General features: G+C 40.9%; 1 protein-coding gene across 3 annotated transcripts in view; it reads right to left on the reverse strand.

Moving 5' to 3' along the window:
• Positions 1 to 18,773, reverse strand: part of NCKAP5 (NCK associated protein 5) — a 587,437-nt gene that overhangs the window by 559,924 nt on the left and 8,740 nt on the right. The window contains exon 2 of one of the 3 annotated variants that reach the window (XM_074967244.1): positions 9,702 to 9,766. The exons of the other annotated variants lie outside the window; for them this stretch is intronic. The gene's annotated coding sequence lies outside the window, so the exon portion shown is untranslated. The remainder of the gene's footprint in view (positions 1 to 9,701; positions 9,767 to 18,773) is intronic. 3 annotated transcript variants of the gene reach the window in all.

Raw genomic sequence — 18,773 nt, forward strand, 5'->3', positions numbered from 1 at the left:
GACAACACTGGTGAACTGTAAGCAAGCGAGCTCCTTATTTGCTTTCTTTAAAAAGATTCAATGGTTCACAGTAGCTGGCAAGATAAACAGTAATTATAACTGTAATTTGATGCGGATTATCTACACAGAAAGCAGAAGTGGTCCATATCGTGCCAGATGTTGGTTTATAGTTAAATATTATAACTTTTTTTAAAGATAATGCAATTTCTGACAATAGTAATTAAATAAAAGAGAGGGTGGGAAGTTGAATTTTGTTGGGTTTTTTTTTGGAATGACGGATAACTCCAAGAATGTATTCACTAGTAACTGTTTGCATTAGGGTCTGCACTTCCCTCAGCACATAAAGAACTGCCATTGCATTAATGGGAGTTGTACAAATGTATCAAGGGCAGAATAGACACCAAAGGCTGTAAACACTAAAAAATTAAAATTAAATGTAATTGCATTCAAGTACATCTAGCAGGGGCGCCATTTCAGATTTTGGGTCGGGGGGGCAACTTTAATCGTGATTCCAAGGGCTACTCAGGCACCTGAAAACTCTAGGGTTTTTTTGCAGATAATAACTCAGAAATTAGCTGATAGGAGCACTGTATCTAATTCCTATATTAAAAAAGAGAATTAAATAAATGTTAGACCCACTCAGCTCTAATACTAACATGTTCTCACATCTTGTGTCAAGTCACTTAAGGGATACTGGTTAGATTTAAAATTTTAATATATGTCCTTACTTTGTTACTAACTCTTGAATACCACAATTGAAATACTTGTAGAAAAATCTCGATTACTTTCTATCACTTTTTTGCAGTTCACCAAGCTTGGAACAGATCATTTAACTTTTGGAAACATCCTACTAGGGCAAGGCCCCATGAGTTTATACTGCACCCGTCTGGGGCTGTAGGGGTGTTACCCCACTACAAATAATAGACTAGAAACTGACATCAAACAGGAGTGAAAGTGACACTTTCAAGTCACTTTCACAGTATTGCCAATCCCAAATGTTCAAAAACCATGAATCAGGCTCACCAAAAATCATGAGATTGGCTTTAAACTCATGAGATTATGTAAAAATAATTGATTTGGTGATCTTTTTATTTGCATTCTGCTTTTTGAGCCTTTAGGGTACACTGGAGTCACATTTTGAAGCTTTCTCCACAGCCACGAGGGCTAGAAACTTCATTTTTCTTTAAGAATGAAGGCTGAAATCATCATGTATTCACTTGACTCCAGGAGCTGGGGCTTTAAGGAAAACAATGATCATCATGAAACACATGACAAAATCATGAGAGTTGGCAACATTGCTTTTAGTTCTATTTAAAGGCTAGTTACTTTCCAGAAGGCTACACTACAGCGATTGAGTCGCAGTTCTCACAGGAAAATATTTAAAACCAAACATCAAAAAAATTCCACATTTTAAAGTTGAGGAAAAAACCAGAGACTTCTGACGTATATCAGGGCCACTGCAGGCAGGAAAGGAAAATAAACAGGCACAGGAGCTCTGAGCAGTTCTTCCTCTTGAAAGAGAGTTGGAGGGTCAAATCTTCTAGTCCTTAATTAAGTAAAACTTCTATCGCCATTAGTGGTAGATATTAACATCACAGTGAACACGTGATAACATGTGTGGTCAATAACTATACACTTCATACTTAAATATCTGAGCCATCCTATCCAGGGCTACACATTTTATACACATTGGCCCAGGAACTACATTCTCTGCCATATTCTGAACAGTGCTGAGCACACAGATGGTGCCCAGTGACAAATACATATAATGTCAATAATCGTTGACTCTATGGACTCGGTGGATGCAATTTCTGTTCTTTGTTCTGGAATTGGCCTGGATACAGATGAAATCCTGAGAATTTGAGGCATAAACACATCTGATACTCATATGACACTTTCTCGTTCCTTCCTTTTCTAGAACTCAGAACAAAAATGATGTAAAATTGCACAGCAGCTATTGTTGTACAACCCAGCCTGAGGCAGAACCTGCCACCCCTAGGGAATTAAGTGATGTCTTCTCATCTGACTCTCATTCTCCATCCTTCCTGACTTCTGTGCTGCTTTTCATACAGTCAACCATGGCATGCATCCCAACTTCCTGGGACTGTTTGCTGGCATCTCAGAGACCTAGCCACCTTGGTTTTGCTCTCATCTATCAGAGTCCTCTTTTTTTTTTCCCCAGCATACAGCAGAGAGAGAAGCTGGTCTGTTGGATAGGAAGCTAGCCATGAGAGACCTGTGTTCTACTCGCTCCCCCGGCCCTGCCCCCCATGTACTTCCTGTCTGACCTCAGGCCATTGCCTTATGGACAGAATTTCAAAATCTTTTAGGCACCCAAAGATGCAGCTAGGCATCTAATGGGGTTTACAAAGCATCTAACCTTCTTGGCACTTTTGAAAATCCCACTCAGTGCCTAAATACCTTTGAAAATCTGGCCTTTAGTCTGTGTGTGCCTCAGTGCCCCCACTGTACATTGCGGATAACAGCCCTGCTCCACCTCAGCGAGGGGCTGTGAGGAGAAATAGTTTAGACCAGGTGTTGGCAACCTTTCAGCAGTGGTGTGCCGAGTCTTCATTTATTCACTCTAATTTAAGGTTTTGCGTACCAGTAATACATTTTAACATTTTTAGAAGGTCTCTTTCTAAGTCTTTAATATATAATTAAACTATTGTTTTATGTAAAGTAAATAAGGTTTTTAAAATGTTTAAGAAGCTTCATTTAAAATTAAATTAAAATGCAGAGCCCCCTGGACCGGTGGCCAGGACCCGGGCAGTGTGAGTGCCACTGAAAATCACCTCGCATGCCGCCTTTGGCACGCGTGCCATAGGTTGCCTACCCCTGGTTTAGACCTTGTGAGGTGCACAGATACTATGCTGATGGGGCCACATAAGTACCACAGGTAGAGTGGGAATTTCTCTGTACCACTGCTATCCCTTCCCTGGGTTTTGACCCCTTCTTTTCACCTATACTCCCAAACCTCCCCCTTTTCTGAATGTAACCTTGGCTCACAGGGCTTGGCTGTATTTTTTGAGTCCCCTATGTTCTCTCTAAAATAACCCCACCCCCCACCCTACCCCTCAGGGATTCCTGTTTTACAGGCTAGACTTCCAGATACTTAATTTAATCACCAACCCTTTCTTATCTTAATCACCCTGCCTCTGTTTGTAAACAAAATACTGATTCCCGCCCCAGGGGCACCTCTTCTCTGCAGAACTTACATTTCACAGGTTTCAGAGTAACAGCCGTGTTAGTCTGTATTTGCAAAAAGAAAAGGAGTACTTGTGGCACCTTAGAGACTAGCCAATTTATTTGAGCATAAGCTTTCGTGAGCTACAGCTCACTTCATCGGATACATTTCACACTAATGCTGGGCTGTAGTTAAGAGCTCTACCTGGGAGCTTGCACACCTCCTGTACAAAACTCAGGGGCGGGAGGAGGCCTCCCGCCCTTCCTGCTCTCCCTCCCCCCCCCCCACACACACACAGAGCACCCCTGACTAGGTGTTATAGGCAAACTGCTCTTTCTTCCTGCCAAAAAGGCCTCTCTAATCTACACTTATTCTCATTCCTCCAATATTTCCCCTGCAGCGACAGCAACCTTATACCCACAGGCCCTTCCCTACAGTCCTGACTCAGACTAAACTCTCACTAAAGTCAGAAGAGTAGGATCAGACCTTACAAAAGGCAGGCAAACTTTTAAAATTACCACTCCAAAGACCTGGGACAAGCTGCCTGTTCCACTGAAGCAGGCACCTACATTCTTGGTTTGGTTTTAAGAAATGCTCAAAAAATGAACTGAATCTGACTAGTCATTATTCTTGTCCGCTGAGTTAGAGTCAACACCCAACTTGCGTTATGTTATTTGTATTGTACATAGGTATGCTGGGATATGATTGTATGATTGCCATCCACATCAGACCATCATATAAGGGAGATGTGTGTGTGTCCTAAAGCTATTCCAGTCAGTACAGTTTTAAAATTACACAAAATAAAGGTCATGCATCATGCACATACATGAGTGTATTTTCAGTGGTGCTCTAGTGTTCCTCAAAGGTTTCTTCTCCCTTAGGCAAAACCAGGCATTATGGGGATGCTTATGCAAATCAACCCAGCTGCAGTTGTGAAGCTGACTTACTTTCCATCAGCAATAGTGCAAATAGGCCGTCAGCCCAATTTGTTCAAGTCACTCTGTATCTGTTCTATGTAGGCAAAAATTGGAGAATCTTTGTCTTGTAGGGAACTGGCTGGGAAGTCTGTGTGGGCAGAGCAAAGCAGGTTTAAGGAATAGGAGAAGGTCAGAGAGGCTATCAGGGAATAAATGTGAGTCTAACATGGATTTTCTACCCTATTGAAATGATAGCATAAGCCACAGAGAAGCCTAATGGGTCACTCACGTGAGCATTAGTTTGATGGTCGCTTCATAAACTGGGCCTCTTATACTCTGGAATTGCACAACTGTTGAATGTCCACCCCTTGTTACAGAGCTGTGCTCCACAATTTAAGCTTACATTAAAAAACAAAACAAACAAAAAATACATTTCTAGCTGTTATGCTTGAGAAGAAAATTTGCCTAACATTGAACAGAGAATATTAACCAATGAAATGTTTTCTTCTTGAATCTGCACAAAACTTGAGAAAATAGCTCCGAGACAAAGCTCTGTGGGGATGCCCCTATTCTTCTCAATGGGATGTTAACTCTGAAATTTAATAATTACATTTTGGAATGCCAACATTCCTACTATTAGTGCTGGCCAGCAACTCTGAAAATGAATGTATGTATTCTCGATACAAAATTCTGAGACATTTTGAAAATTTAACATGTAGTGACAGCATAAAATAAATGCAATGTAATATCAATTTATAGGATGAGTTTTTCAGAAATCATGGAAACAGGAGAGAGGAGCACAGGTTGCAGGAGGGAAGAGTTTGGAAGAGGCATCAGGAAGTCAATCTGTGTCCACATGGCTAGAATGCTGGCTGCAGTTGCGGCATCTCTGTAAATTGTTCTCTTAATAAAGAACCAGTTTAAATTTACAAGCCTGGAGTTCTTTTTATTATTATTATTATCATTACCTAGCATGTGGTACCTGAAACAGCTTTCTTACGTTATCATTCTTAATGGTATTTATTTTTATATCTAAATAAATTTTAAAAAACAAAGGTTTTCAATAATCTGAAGTTGCCACAGAATAGCCAAACTGCTGTACTGGAGTACCACAAAATGCAAGAGCCTTGCCACAGAACTGAAATCAAGCTTCAGAGAAGTGCACAGAGACTTGTTTATCAATGTGTGATATCAAAATTATTCAGAAACTAGCATTTGTCCATATATTCCAGGTCCAGATTCAGGGCCTAATCCAAAGATCATTAATGTCAATGAGAATCTTTCTAATGACTTTAGTAGACTTTGGATAAGGCCAGAAGTGGGGTCCATTGTGCTGAAAGCTTCCAAGAGAGAGTTCCTACATCAAGTATCCAAAACCAAGACCAAAAACCACAAGGACCAGTTCTTCCCTGCTTGTGGCTGATCCACTGCACACAGCTGTGCCTCAGACAGCAAGCCTCGCAGCCGCTGCGGAAAAGCAGACGAACATTTTAGTGCTGGCATATTGCAGAACGCACACAAAATCCGTTTTGTCTCAGGACAAAACCACAAAACCAATGAACTGTGGCAGTGCTTATTCAAATCCTCAGTCACTCATGGAGCTGACTGAGTTTCAGCTAGGGGATGCCAACTGTTGCCCATAAAATGATGCAAAATGAAGTTCCAGTCTACATCATTCTCTTAGAAGGGACAGAGATACATTTGTGAATAGGAACTATCAAGTTTTAATTCCTCTTCCACACTGTAAGCTACAAGAAAAATATAATTATCTTCTTTTTTGAGTCCAAAATAATTGTATGTACTTCTATTTTATACATGGAATCAAATTCATCCCTGGTTTAACTCCACTGAAGTCAAGAGAGTTACATTAGGCATGTATTTTGCATATTCTGGCTTATAAACTTGGACACTTCTTACATCTACTGCGACAAATCCACCCAGCCTCCCTTTACTACTCTCCAACACTCTTAAATCACACAAAAGACCCCTGAGAGAATGCATTGATTTACAGAAAGGACTGCAGATACATGCAGGAAACACTGTATTTAATCCCATCTATGCTTCTCCCAGGTCAACCAAATTCTGATGATTTACCTTATTTTTCTTCTTTCTTTCATCCCCCTCAAGGTGGTATATCATGGCAAACATCCCTCCAACAGAGGAAGGTTGGAAGGGACTTCTAGCAGACAGCAAGACTGCTCCTTTAACAGACTGGCTGCTGGACAATTATATGAAACACACCCAGCTCTCCAGGGCTAAGGATGAGCTTTCAGCTCTCCCAGCTCCTAATGGCACTGGAGCAAGGAACCAAGCTTGACTCTCAGACTACACATGAGGGTGCATGACATTGACAGTACACCCAAAAATCTACAAATCCCATCAATTTTGAAGTAAATAAATCTTCAAAAACACCCTTTAAAATGGGTATGTGTTGTACGGATGTGTGGGTGAGCATGCGTGCATATGTCATACATACATAAGCACTGTCATAGATACTGGACAAGGAGTTAAAATAAACCTATGTTTAACAAAGAATGGCTGTCACCTAAACTTGCAAAACATGAGGGCAAATCACAGCTGCAGCTGTGGGATTGGTATGTTTACTCTAGGTTTACTACCCAACAGAGGGTTGAGAAAGATTTTACATTATCCCCTTCTGTAACACAACTGGCTGCATGCTGCGCGAGGCACACCTTTCTAAGAAAAAACAGACCCAATACACAGTGAGTGTCAGGACACACCTTATAGAGATACATTAACACCCCTTTCCAAGATGTCCTGCTGTGAGCACCAAACATCCAGGGGACTAAGGAGTTATTAAAGATCTAAAAAAAAAAAACCCATAATAATATAAAATATAACCTGTCAATCAGGTATTGGAAATGGACTATGAAGATGCCAGTCTAAGTGCATTTACTTATACCCTGAGACCACTAGAGGCCACTTAGAAAAGACAAGCATGATTTATACTACACTGTGTCAGTCACATACACCATTTCTGATGTTCAAGAGCCTATCCAGGCTGTCACTTGAAGAAATTTCTAGTTATTTGCTATTTTGTAGCTCTGTAAATCACATAAATGCTCATATTAGTACCATGTGCGCCAACGGTTTGCATCAACAGATCATCTCAGAAGAATTAGGATGATGAATTATTGATAATGCCTCACGTATCTGGCAAACATTTATTTTAAATTCACAAAAAGAAAAGGAGTACTAGTGGCACCTTAGAGATTAACCAATTTATTTGAGCATAAGCTTTCGTGAGCTACAGCTCACTTCATCGGATGCATCCGATGAAGTGAGCTGTAGCTCACGAAAGCTTATGCTCAAATAAATCGGTTAGTCTCTAAGGTGCCACAAGTACTCCTTTTCTTTTTGCGAATACAGACTAACATGGCTGCTACTCTGAAACCATTTTAAATTCAGGCTCTTGTGATATGGAACATGTTTCTTTACAATCTCCAAATCGAACCTAATGTAACTACAACAAGCACAAAATTAAAAAATATATAGATCCTAGCCCTCAATTCATTTTCTTATTTCATGATTCCCATGAAGATTGTTTATTATTGATGTGAAATGCTGGAACTGAAATATCCTGTAGCTGCAAGTTGGAAGTCTTTATAACTGAGTCAGTGTCTCTCTGTTGGCTTCTTCTCAATGTGTTTTATTCCTTCTACTGAATAAACAAACAGTCCCATTCTCTAATAACAAACCAAGCCCAAGGATTTTCCTGCATTGTTTAGACAGATGCTGTCAGGGACTGATTACAAAAGCGTATATGCTTAGCTCTAGCAGATATGTATTTCTATGATTTTCCATAATGCAATAGAACAATACACAGATTAAACTGATGTTATGGGAAGCTGTGCTAATGAGAAGCCTCTAGATATGAAAATTAAGCTGCCATTTAACTTTCCCAGATGCTGTGACGTCCAGTTACAAAGGAACCGAAGAACATTCATGTTACCTTGCACTTTAGGGCACACAAGAGACTAGATGGGACATGAAGAGCCAGATTTTTCAAAAAAATCTCATCATTCAACAGCTCCTATTGAGAACAGCCTGACAAACCTTTTGGTTAGATGGTACTCAGCAAACTGAATCCCCTGTCTCCGGTATTCATTAGAGATTGTTGTGTATGAGCACTTATTGGATAGTCAACCAGTTCTATAGCTAGTCAGATAATATTCAGCAAATATATTTGTGATGCTAGTGGACCACGGGCCAGCTCATGCCAAGGCCTGTAGGCCTCAACTGAACACTGACAAATACATAGCTGGAAACCAGTCTGGATCACCTGTGTGTTGGTATTGTTAAAATAGATATTAGGTTTATGAAAATGCGTATAGATTTTATCAAATGCTTTTAAGTTGCTACATGCAGTAATTTCACTATATCTGTATCCCACATTATAAAGGTAATATTTAAGTTTTTGCACTAGAAAAGTTTTTGCTTTGAAACTGTAACCCTCCGCCGCCCAGTCAGGAGAGAAGTATTAAGCAAGTGTGAAATAATAGTTTACCACAGGGGGTGTTCTCTCTTGCCCAGCAAAAGAAGGCCCATAGACACCAGACAAACCATTGTGGAACATCAGAGGACAAAAGATTTTATTGATTGTTCCCCCGCACACATGACGAGGAGATCTTCATGGAGACCTGTCTCATCTGTTTGAACTCTGGGGGAAGGGAATAAAATTCCCTGACAGGAAGAAACGGCATCTTTATGCTGCTTGGACTCTGAGGGGCAAGAATTATTAAGCATAAGCAGAAGATCCCCTTGCTTGGCCTCGGTTAACCCTAAAGGACATATAGAGCTTGCTTATTATAGAAACTTCTATTACCTTTAGGAACTTAAAACCGTGACTCATTTGTGTGTGTGTATGTTTACCTGCTTTATCCTTGCAAATAATTCTTATTTCTTTTTCTTAGTTAATAAATCTTTAGTTCACTTATTACAGGATTGGCTACAAGCGTTGTCTTTGGTATAGGATCTAAGGTGCAATGGGTAAGTGACTGGTCTTTTGGGACTGGAAGTAATTGTGATTTTTGATGTAAGGGACTATCTATCACAAAGCCAAACTTGCCTGGGTTGCAAAGTAGATCACAGTACCCAAGGGGCTCTGTGACTCCATGTTACAGCTGTTTTAGTGCCTGAGGAGTTCAGACTTGATACTTGGTTGGTGAAATCTAACTATAGAACTCACAACCAATTTGGGTGTATGCCCTGTTTCTTGACAGTCTTCCCTGAACTTGGTAGTCACAGTCCTGAACCACTTGAGACAGCTTGACAGAGAACGTAGCTCACGTTATATTAACACTTATTTTATAGTCACCCAGTTCTAAAGCCAGTCAGATCTTATTCAGCACATATATTATTAGATTACTACTAGTAGAATTCATCAATTACATTAAATGACTATTTTTTCTGCTATTTTACTGGCCCTAGTAGTAAATTATCTTACAAGAAACAGATTGATAATACATTACAATTATATACAGCACACAACTATCATTCTTTGAAATGCAGGGGCTATAGCCTCAGAGGAAATAGGGTCCAGCCTTTGTGAGGAACAATAGGCCGAAGATATTTACCTGGCTGGTAGCTTGGGCCCACAGGAGATGGCAGATTTTTTTTCAAGCCCTGGTGACCAATCTCCCTAAAAATAAATATGTGTATTTTATATAACCTGTAATAAAAAAAAATTCATAGCATCATTTTAGCAGTGCAGTACAAAGTAACGTACAACACATACAGATGTGTGTATTTAAATGTAGAATAGCACTTCTCCAGGGCTCTCAATGCTGCAAGACTATTATAAATCAGTAGAGAGAGATCCTGGATTGAAAAGATAAAGCTCAGAGATAAAAGGAGCACAGGTAAGTTGACAGCTATACAGCTGGCCCCATGGGTCATTAGATGCAATAAGAACATCAGAATGGGATACGCACCAAAACAATCCCCACAGTTCAGTTTCAATGCTTAAAATTGTACACCTCCCTCTGAAAGGCAAGGAACTATGGTGAATGAGGGGTTAATGTTTTTTCATGTCCTTAAATACAAATTGATTAGAGGAACAAATGAGCTACAGCCTAGGATCCCCAAAGATTTCAATGGGAGTTAGGTTTCTAAATACCTTTGAAGATTTGGGCCTACATATTTTTAAGTCAGGTAGTAAGGGCCCAATCCAAAGCCGAATGAAATCAATGGGGATCCTTCTATTGCATTCAATCGGCTTGTGATCAGTGCCCTAACTGAATCTAAATCCTCAAACATGCTGAGTAATTTCTTAGCCGTTTTTATTCTGGCGCCTTTTTTTCCCTGAAGACAGTTGTCTCTTTTAATCTGAAAAGTCACATCTCTCATTACATGCAATACCACCGAATGAAAACAATGCACTTTCCTGTTTTTCTAAGCTCTTCCACCACTGGACGCTAATAAGCTGCATTGATTTTAGCAGGACAAACTCATGCCTGTTCCCATGCTGCGAGAAGTGTTGTAGGTCATTCCTCTCCCCATCAATGTCATGAGAAGTTATAGTACATGATGTTTTCCGTGCAGGATATTAGAGTGGGCTCCTAGCTGGTACAGTTGTGATTTCTTCTGTGGACAATAACCTTCCTTACTGATTTCCTAGTAGTCTGAGAGTGCTAAAGTGAGAAGAATTAGATGTTCATAGGAGTATTATTGAACATCATCTACTTCTAGCAAGGGCTCAAGCTGACATTCTGACATTTACTGGAATTACCTACCCTCTGTTTTGCTTCCACTAGATTCTAAAGGGGTTATGTACTGAATGGGAATTCATTGGGATCTGGACATTTTACTCCCTTAGGTATGTTTGAAAATCCCAGCCCAATGTAATGTACTTTCAGGGCAGAGGGAGAGAATTTTGCTTCAAGGGCCTTACTGATGTCAGTGGAAAGACTCCCATTGATTTCAATGGACTTTGGATCAGACCCTAAGGACCACATGTTCTGCTGAAGTAAATGGAAAACTTCAATTCAATTAAATCAAACTTTGAGCCTAAAAGAGAACAGGCAAGTTCTTTGGGGGACCATATTACAGAGCTACGGAACTAACTCATAAAGCAAAAGCAAAAACAGCTACAAATTGCATTTGATGATAAACAAAGACAGGTTTCAGAGTAACAGCCGTGTTAGTCTGTATTCGCAAAAAGAAAAGGAGTACTTGTGGCACCTTAGAGACTAACCAACTTATTTGAGCATAAGCTTTCGTGAGCTACAGCTCACTTCATCGGATGCATACTGTGGAAAATACAAAAGATGTTTGTTTTTATACACACAAATCATGAAAAAATGGGTGTTTATCACTACAAAAGGTTTTCTCTCCTCCCACCCCACTCTCCTGCTGGTAATAGCTTATGAAAACCTGGATTTGTGCTGGAAATGGCCCACCTTGATTATCATACACATTGTAAGGAGAGTGATCACTTTACATAAGCTATTACCAGCAGGAGAGTGGGGTGGGGGGAGAGAAAACCTTTTGTAGTGATAAACACCCATTTTTTCATGATTTGTGTGTATAAAAACAAACATCTTCTGTATTTTCCACAGTATGCATCCGATGAAGTGAGCTGTAGCTCACGAAAGCTTATACTCAAATAAATTGGTTAGTCTCTAAGGTGCCACAAGTACTCCTTTTCTTTTTATGATAAACAAAGAATTTCATTCAAAACACTTGAAATAATGCTTTCATCCTCTGATCATATCAAAATCAGACATGCTTCTAGCCAAAAGTGCTGTAAGTATAAGCGATAGGTGATAATACTCATGGTACTTCTAGCTAAAGATTGTATGAGGCATTTGGAAAAATAAGAATTAAACTAACTCAGAAATCTGGTTTACTCTTGTCTATTTGAACTTTAATTACACAGCAGTTGTAGGATGGCAATGAAGTTCCAAGTCTTGAGATCCTTGAATCAATATTTTAATCATACTTGAAGCCTCACATGATTCTTATCAGTAAAAGAGGCTTTTAAATTTTTTTTCTTTACTCTTAACTTCTTCCCCTGCTCTTACACTGGGTGCCCTTGGCAAATATACAATACCTTTTAAAATCATCACCTTAATATGTGCAACTCTCTGTGATCTCGGTGCTTGGTGATCACTTAATGTCATAAACTTTAAGGCCAAAAGGAACCACTGGATCATTTAGGTCTGGTCTACAATACAGACCTATAGTGGTTTAACTACGTCCCTCAGAGGTGTGAAAAATGCAGATCCCTGAGCAACTTAGTTATACCGACCTAACCTCCTGTGTAGACAGCACTTTTCCTGCCGACATAGCTACCACCTCTCGGGGAGCTGGATTAACTACACCAATGGGAGAGTCTGTCCTGTCGGCATAGAGTGTCTTCATTAAAGTGCTGCAGCAGCGCTGATGCAGTATTTTAAGTGTAGACTCAGGGCCATCCCTACCCATACGCAAAGTACACAGCTGCACAGGGCACCAGGAAATTTGGGGCACCTGCACTGCTGCGTGCTGCTCCAGCTCCTGCCTTTTCCCCAGGGCCCCTGCTCCGCCTCCACCCCGCCTCTTCCCACCCCTGTTCCGCCCCAGCCCTGCCCCCACTCCACCCCTTCCCCAAAGCCCCTGCCCCCACTCCACCCCTTCCCCAAAGCCCCCGCCCTGCTCTGCCCTAGCCCCGCCTCTTCCTGCCCCTGAGGACTGCAGCAGGGCCGGGCCTGCACTCACCGGCAGCGGGAAGTGCAGTGACCCGACCTCAGCTGTGCCGCTGGTGAGTGCTGGGGGATGGTTCCCCCGTGCCCCCCAAGCCAGCCCCCCCCCAACGGAGGCCTGGGGCCAGCCCCTCCCCGCCCTGCAGAGGCCTGCCCCCCATACCCCCCCATGGAGGGGCTGCGGAGGGCCCCAGAATAGCTAGGGACAGCCCTGTGTAGACTTGCGCTTAGTCTGACCTCCTGTATAGCACAGGCCAATAACCCCCCCACAAACACACCCACATCCACACACTAAACCCAACAATCAAAATGAAAACAAAGTATTACAGCCCACCAGAGATTAGACTATTATGTGCCACAGACAGTGACTAGAAGGAATCAAGATGCACCAGTGCTTGAGGCCCCCCTCAGTGACTGTGAAATAATTAAGTGAGATATACCCAGACGATCCTGGTAAGTGACTCGCACTGAAATGCTGCACGGGAAGGCAGGTCTCGTCAGTCCCCCCCACCCACCAAGGTCACTGCCAATCTGGCCTGGGGGAAAATTCCTTCCTGACCCCTGGCGATCAATTAGACCCTGAGCATGTGAGCAAGAACCAGCCAGCCAAGCACCTGAGAGAGAGAATGCCTGGTGCCACCAAAGAGCACTGGCCCACCCCCACAATGTATCATCTCCAGCCATGGCCATCTCCTGGTGCTTCAGAGGCAGAAAATCCCACCCTGACCCCTGCCAGTGGCCAGCTGAAACCTTGAAGCATGCACTTAGGACATAAACCTGAAATGAGCCCCAGGGCTGTTGCGGCCCACCGCCTAGCATCACAAACAATCCTGTCATACACTTGCACTCATAATATTTGTCCAGCTCTCTTAAAACCAAGTAAGTTATTTGCCCCCCTATGACTCCTATTGGGAGGCTGTTCCAGAGCGTCACCCTTCCGGTTGTTAGAAACCTTCTTCTACTGTCCAGCCTGAATTGGTTCATGGCCAGTTGAGATCCATTTGTTCTTGTGCCAACATTGTCCTGTAGGTTAAATCACTCTTCACTCTCCCAGGTATTTAACCCCGGATATATTTATAGAGAGCAATCATATCCCCTCTCCGCTTCCTTTTTGCTAGACTAAGGAAGCCAAGCTCTTCTAGTCTTGTCCTGTAAGATAGTCCCTCTTTTCCGCTCATCATCCTAATAGCTCTTCTCTGCACCTGTTCCAGTTTAAATTAATCTTTCCTGAACAAAGATGACCAGAATTGTACACCGTACTCCAAATAAGGTTTTACCAGTGCCTTGTACAATAGCATTAATACACCTCTATCCCTACTGGAAATACCTCACCTAAAACAGCTTAGGTTCACATTTGCCTTCTTCACAGTCACATCACGTTGGTGGTTCATAGTGATTGACCCACACCCAGGTCTCTCTCCTCTTCTGTCACTACGACTGGGCCTAGGACTGATTCTCAAGGAACTTCACTAATAACCTCCCTCCATTCTGATAATTCACCTATCAGCACAACCTGCTGCCTTCGCCCCTTTAGCCAATTCCTTATCCACTGTACAATGCTTGTATTGATCCCCATCTTTCCTAATTTACCTAATAATTTCCCATTTGGCACTATGTCAAAGATTTTACTGAAGTCCAAGAATATTACATCTACTGCATTTCTCTTGTCTAAAAAAGTCTGTTCTCAAAGAAGGAAATCAGTCTGGCACGTTCTACCTTTTGTAAATCAACGTTTCATTGCATCCCCCTTTACCATTTACGTCTCTGAATTTAATTGTTCTTTCCTTCACAGTTTGTTCTAAAACCTTGCATACTAGTGAGATCAGACTAATGGGTCTATAATTTCCCCCTTTCTTAAATATAGGTACGGCATTAACTATTCTCCATTCATATGGTACTACCCCCGAATAAATAGATTTATTAAAAATCCTTGCTTCCAGACTGGAAGTCTCGTGGGCCAGGTCTTTCAGTATTCTGGGGTGGAAGTGATCTGATTCCCCTGATCTGAGCACATTAAGCCCTTTATGTTTTTCTTCCACTTCAGATGTGGTCATTTCCATTTCTACATACACATTACCATCAACCATACTGTATCTACATAGACTATTTCTGCTGTCCTTCTCTAATATCGAAGGCCAAGATTGCCAAAGCTGGGTACGTAAAGTTGAGCTGAGTGGCCAGATTCAGAGGTGCTGACCACTCCCACTCTGCCATTGGCTTCAACGGGAGTTGTATGTGCACAGCACTGCTGCCAAAAAAAAAAGAAGAAAAAAGAAGTCAGGCTACTAAATCCATACTTAGGCAACTAAGCAGAAGTGGTTTGATTTTCAGAGCAACTGAGCATTGTCTTGTCTTTCTCTTCCTCCTCCAGCCCCCACACTGATTTTAACACAATGATATACCTCACCATTATATGGTAGAGAAGATCATTAAAAATAAACCACGCAGCTTGAACTGCATTGATCACCTTCAGCATTCGTGACTTGCTGTCAGTAACCAGAAGAGTACACTCTGCAGCCATGGAGCAAAGGCAAGACACCAGGGGAACAAAATAAATCAAAAAAAGGAAAGAAAAAAATATCCAGCTGAGCAAGACACATCCATGCACTTTTTCTTGAGAGAGAGAGATGGCCAGCTTAGGAGATGCATTGCGTTGTAGGTATGGTTGAAGACGAGAGAATAGAGCATTACTCACCAAGCCTGTCATTGGGTTAAACAAACAAGGGCTGGCACAGCTGACTGCAAATAGGTCTATCAATGGCAATTAGCAGAGCAGACACACACAAACCAAAAATGAATGTGTTTGGCCGGAAGGTTGAATGGCTGTGCAAGAGTAGAGTCCATCTGACTCAGAGCTGTCACTCACATGCCAACTTTTCTAATCTTTTTATTTTATCAGGTAAGCTTAACACTCATAGTGTGCACCACTGTTCATTCAGAGTCATCTCAGTGAGTTATGGCTTTTTACTTCCTGTATCTGAAAGGGATTTCCAGAATCTTGGATGTAAGCTCCATGGAAGCAGACTCTTCCTGGACACCACAGCAGTAAAGCTGATCTCATCAACAAAGAAGAACTTATGGAACGAACCACTGCAATCATGTCAGTCTGAATAATACGTACTTGTAAAGGTTGGATTGCCATCTGAACCTAGGAAGGGTTCTTCTTGTTCAGTCCATTAAAAGCCTCCCTCACTTTATAGACAGAGCCCTTAGAATTCATAGATATGAAGCTTTATGCTACTCATGTAAAGCTGTCAGGCAAGACTATTTTCAGCATAATATTTACAGAATAAATAATGAGAAGTTTACTGCTGGGGGATTCCACTTTGGGTTGCCAAAAGAACTCAGTTTAGTTGTTTATAGTAGTAAATAAATGTTATCAAAGTTCATGGAGAAAGTATTATCCACATTTCTAAACAAAAAACAAAACAAAAAGGCCACCATTATATTCCAGGAATGCATTTCTGGCACAGAAAATAGAAGTTTGTATACAATGTCTTTTTATAGATTGGTCAGGGAGAAAAGGACTGCATTGACTGGCTGCAAACTGTAGCAATTTTTGCAGAAGAATTAGAAGTGACATCAATTTTCGTGACATCTGAGAAGAACAGAATTTATTTTGTTGAAAGAATTCCATCTTTTTCCACTCTGATTAGTTTGGTTATGGAGACAAACTTTCCCGTTGTTTATTGTCTGGCAAGTTGTATAACTGGTAGCTATATTTAAAAATATATATGAAAGAGCGTCTCAAAAATCTCAGATATTTTTTCTGAATAATTATTGAACTGTTGTCTCTCTAAAGCAGGAGTACGCAAACTATCAACTTAACAACTTTGTTGTTAGCATTTGCAAAGGACTTGAAGCCTGCACATAAAGCAGCTTCTGGAAACAAGTCAAAATATGTAATATTCTGTCTCAGCAGTTCTCAGATTGTAGTCCAACAATGGTCCAAAGATCCCTTCTTGGTGGCAAACAGAACTGTCTTTTTTAAGTAACAAGTACTGGGGCATTGGAGGATGAGAATCATCTATGAGAATCTGTCTAATGAAGTGGCTTGCGGCACACAAAGGGTATAGAATCCCTGATCCAAAAAGCCAATATGCTTGGACAAAGATGGAATATTCTAAGTTGGATCCTGTAGGAGACTCCATTGGTTCTCATCTTCCATGTTATTAAATAAGGTCAGCTTTGGACTGCACTGGTAGAAGTTCTGGGGAATATACCTCAATGGGACACTGAAGCAATGCCAAATATTTAGAAAAACACTCTTCACTCAGTAACAAGAATTTATATTCAGCTCTTACTAATATCAATGGAATTTATGCAGATAAAACCTCATGCCACAATCTGGATTTTTGTGTACAGTGGTTTGTCAATACAGCATTTTCTTAATTAATCTATGTGAATCAAAAGCGGGGTTCCAGGAAGTTTTGCCATTAACTTCAGGGGGAACAGGAACACAACCAGATTATGAAGCTGGTGAGCTAATACAAACTGATGTCACATTGTCAGTAAGATACCATATAGTGACATGGATCCGAAAAGCTATGATTTGGGCCCACTCCTGAAAGCCCTTCCTTATGTGGGTAGATCCATTGACTTCACTGGGACTACTTGTATAGGTAAGGACCCAATCCTGCAAGACTGCTGTATCATTCCAAACAAATAATTGCTTCAAAAGCATTATATTTTACAGCTCAGACGGTCCTATGTGCCGTACATAATTCTCTGACAGGAATACCAAGCTAAAAGAAATTACATTTTAAAATGAGTCAGAAACATTATCACATAAGATTCCTCCAGTATTTTTCAATGAAAAGACTTGCTTTAAAAAGTCACATATTATTATACATCTAATCCAGAAGAGTGGCTCATTTCTTTCCTTTTTATAATAAAGAATGTTAAGAAAAATCAGCACTGCTCCATATGCACTTCGAGGAGTGATGGCAAGTTACACCAGCTGAGGACCTAGCCCTTACTTTTAAACCTTATCCAAATATTCAGTTCTAATAATATTAATAGTTTTTTTGTCAATTTTTCTATACCGGTAGCAGTACACAGTAGGTTCTGTGTTTATACAACTCTACGATATTTACAGAAGAGTTTGGGCTTTATACACGTTTCTTCATAATAAAGGATACCAAAATGGCACTGTCTATTGATCTACGCAGGTAATTATATGACCTCATCACCATAGTATCTTAGCACCTTTGCTTTGCAAAAAGATATTAGGTGCTAGTAGTGCAGGGAGAGTCCAACAACCATGTGTTCTCAGCAATAGATCTCACAGAGTTTGGTTCTCAAAACTCGTTTTGTTGACAGAGTGATCTTCAGCCAAGTGCTATGGGGTATTCTGTTTCTTCAGTAAGTATCCACTCAGATTGGCATTAGTTTTGCATCTGCGGTGAAATCCTGGCCACACTGAAGTCAATGGGAATAACACACCCCTGGTCCTGAAAGTTGTGATCATTTCCCTCCAAAATTGAAAGCATAAATCTCTTCTCAAAGGTGAAATTAACCCCAAATTACTTAATCACTTACCAGGGGGCGTAAATAGGAATTCCATGGCGCAAAATAAGTTATATAGGCTGTTTGCACTGTGGCAAATGCCAGACTGAATGAACATTTTTTTCTTTAAAGAAGTGCTTGACAGAGCACATTAACGATCCTGGTTATTTAAACTTCATTGTCCACTACTTTTAGCTTGACTGGTTTAATCAGAGGCATACAACTATACCCAGCATGCAACCAGCATTCCCTTCTTGAAATTCTTATTTTGGAAAGCAAAGGTCTTTACAGAGCAATTTCCATGAATCTTATCTAAAAGAAAAAAAAAATCTGCCCAACTCTCAAAAGACAAGATCATGCTCATCTTTTTAAAAAGATCCAGGACAACATCTGTCACCTTGATGGAAAAGATTAGTTAAGAGCCTTCACAACCAGGGGAAGGACTGTTCTGTGGTT

Source organism: Natator depressus, chromosome 11 (genome assembly GCF_965152275.1).
Source record: "Natator depressus isolate rNatDep1 chromosome 11, rNatDep2.hap1, whole genome shotgun sequence".
In the NCBI taxonomy this organism is placed as follows: domain Eukaryota; kingdom Metazoa; phylum Chordata; order Testudines; family Cheloniidae; genus Natator; species Natator depressus.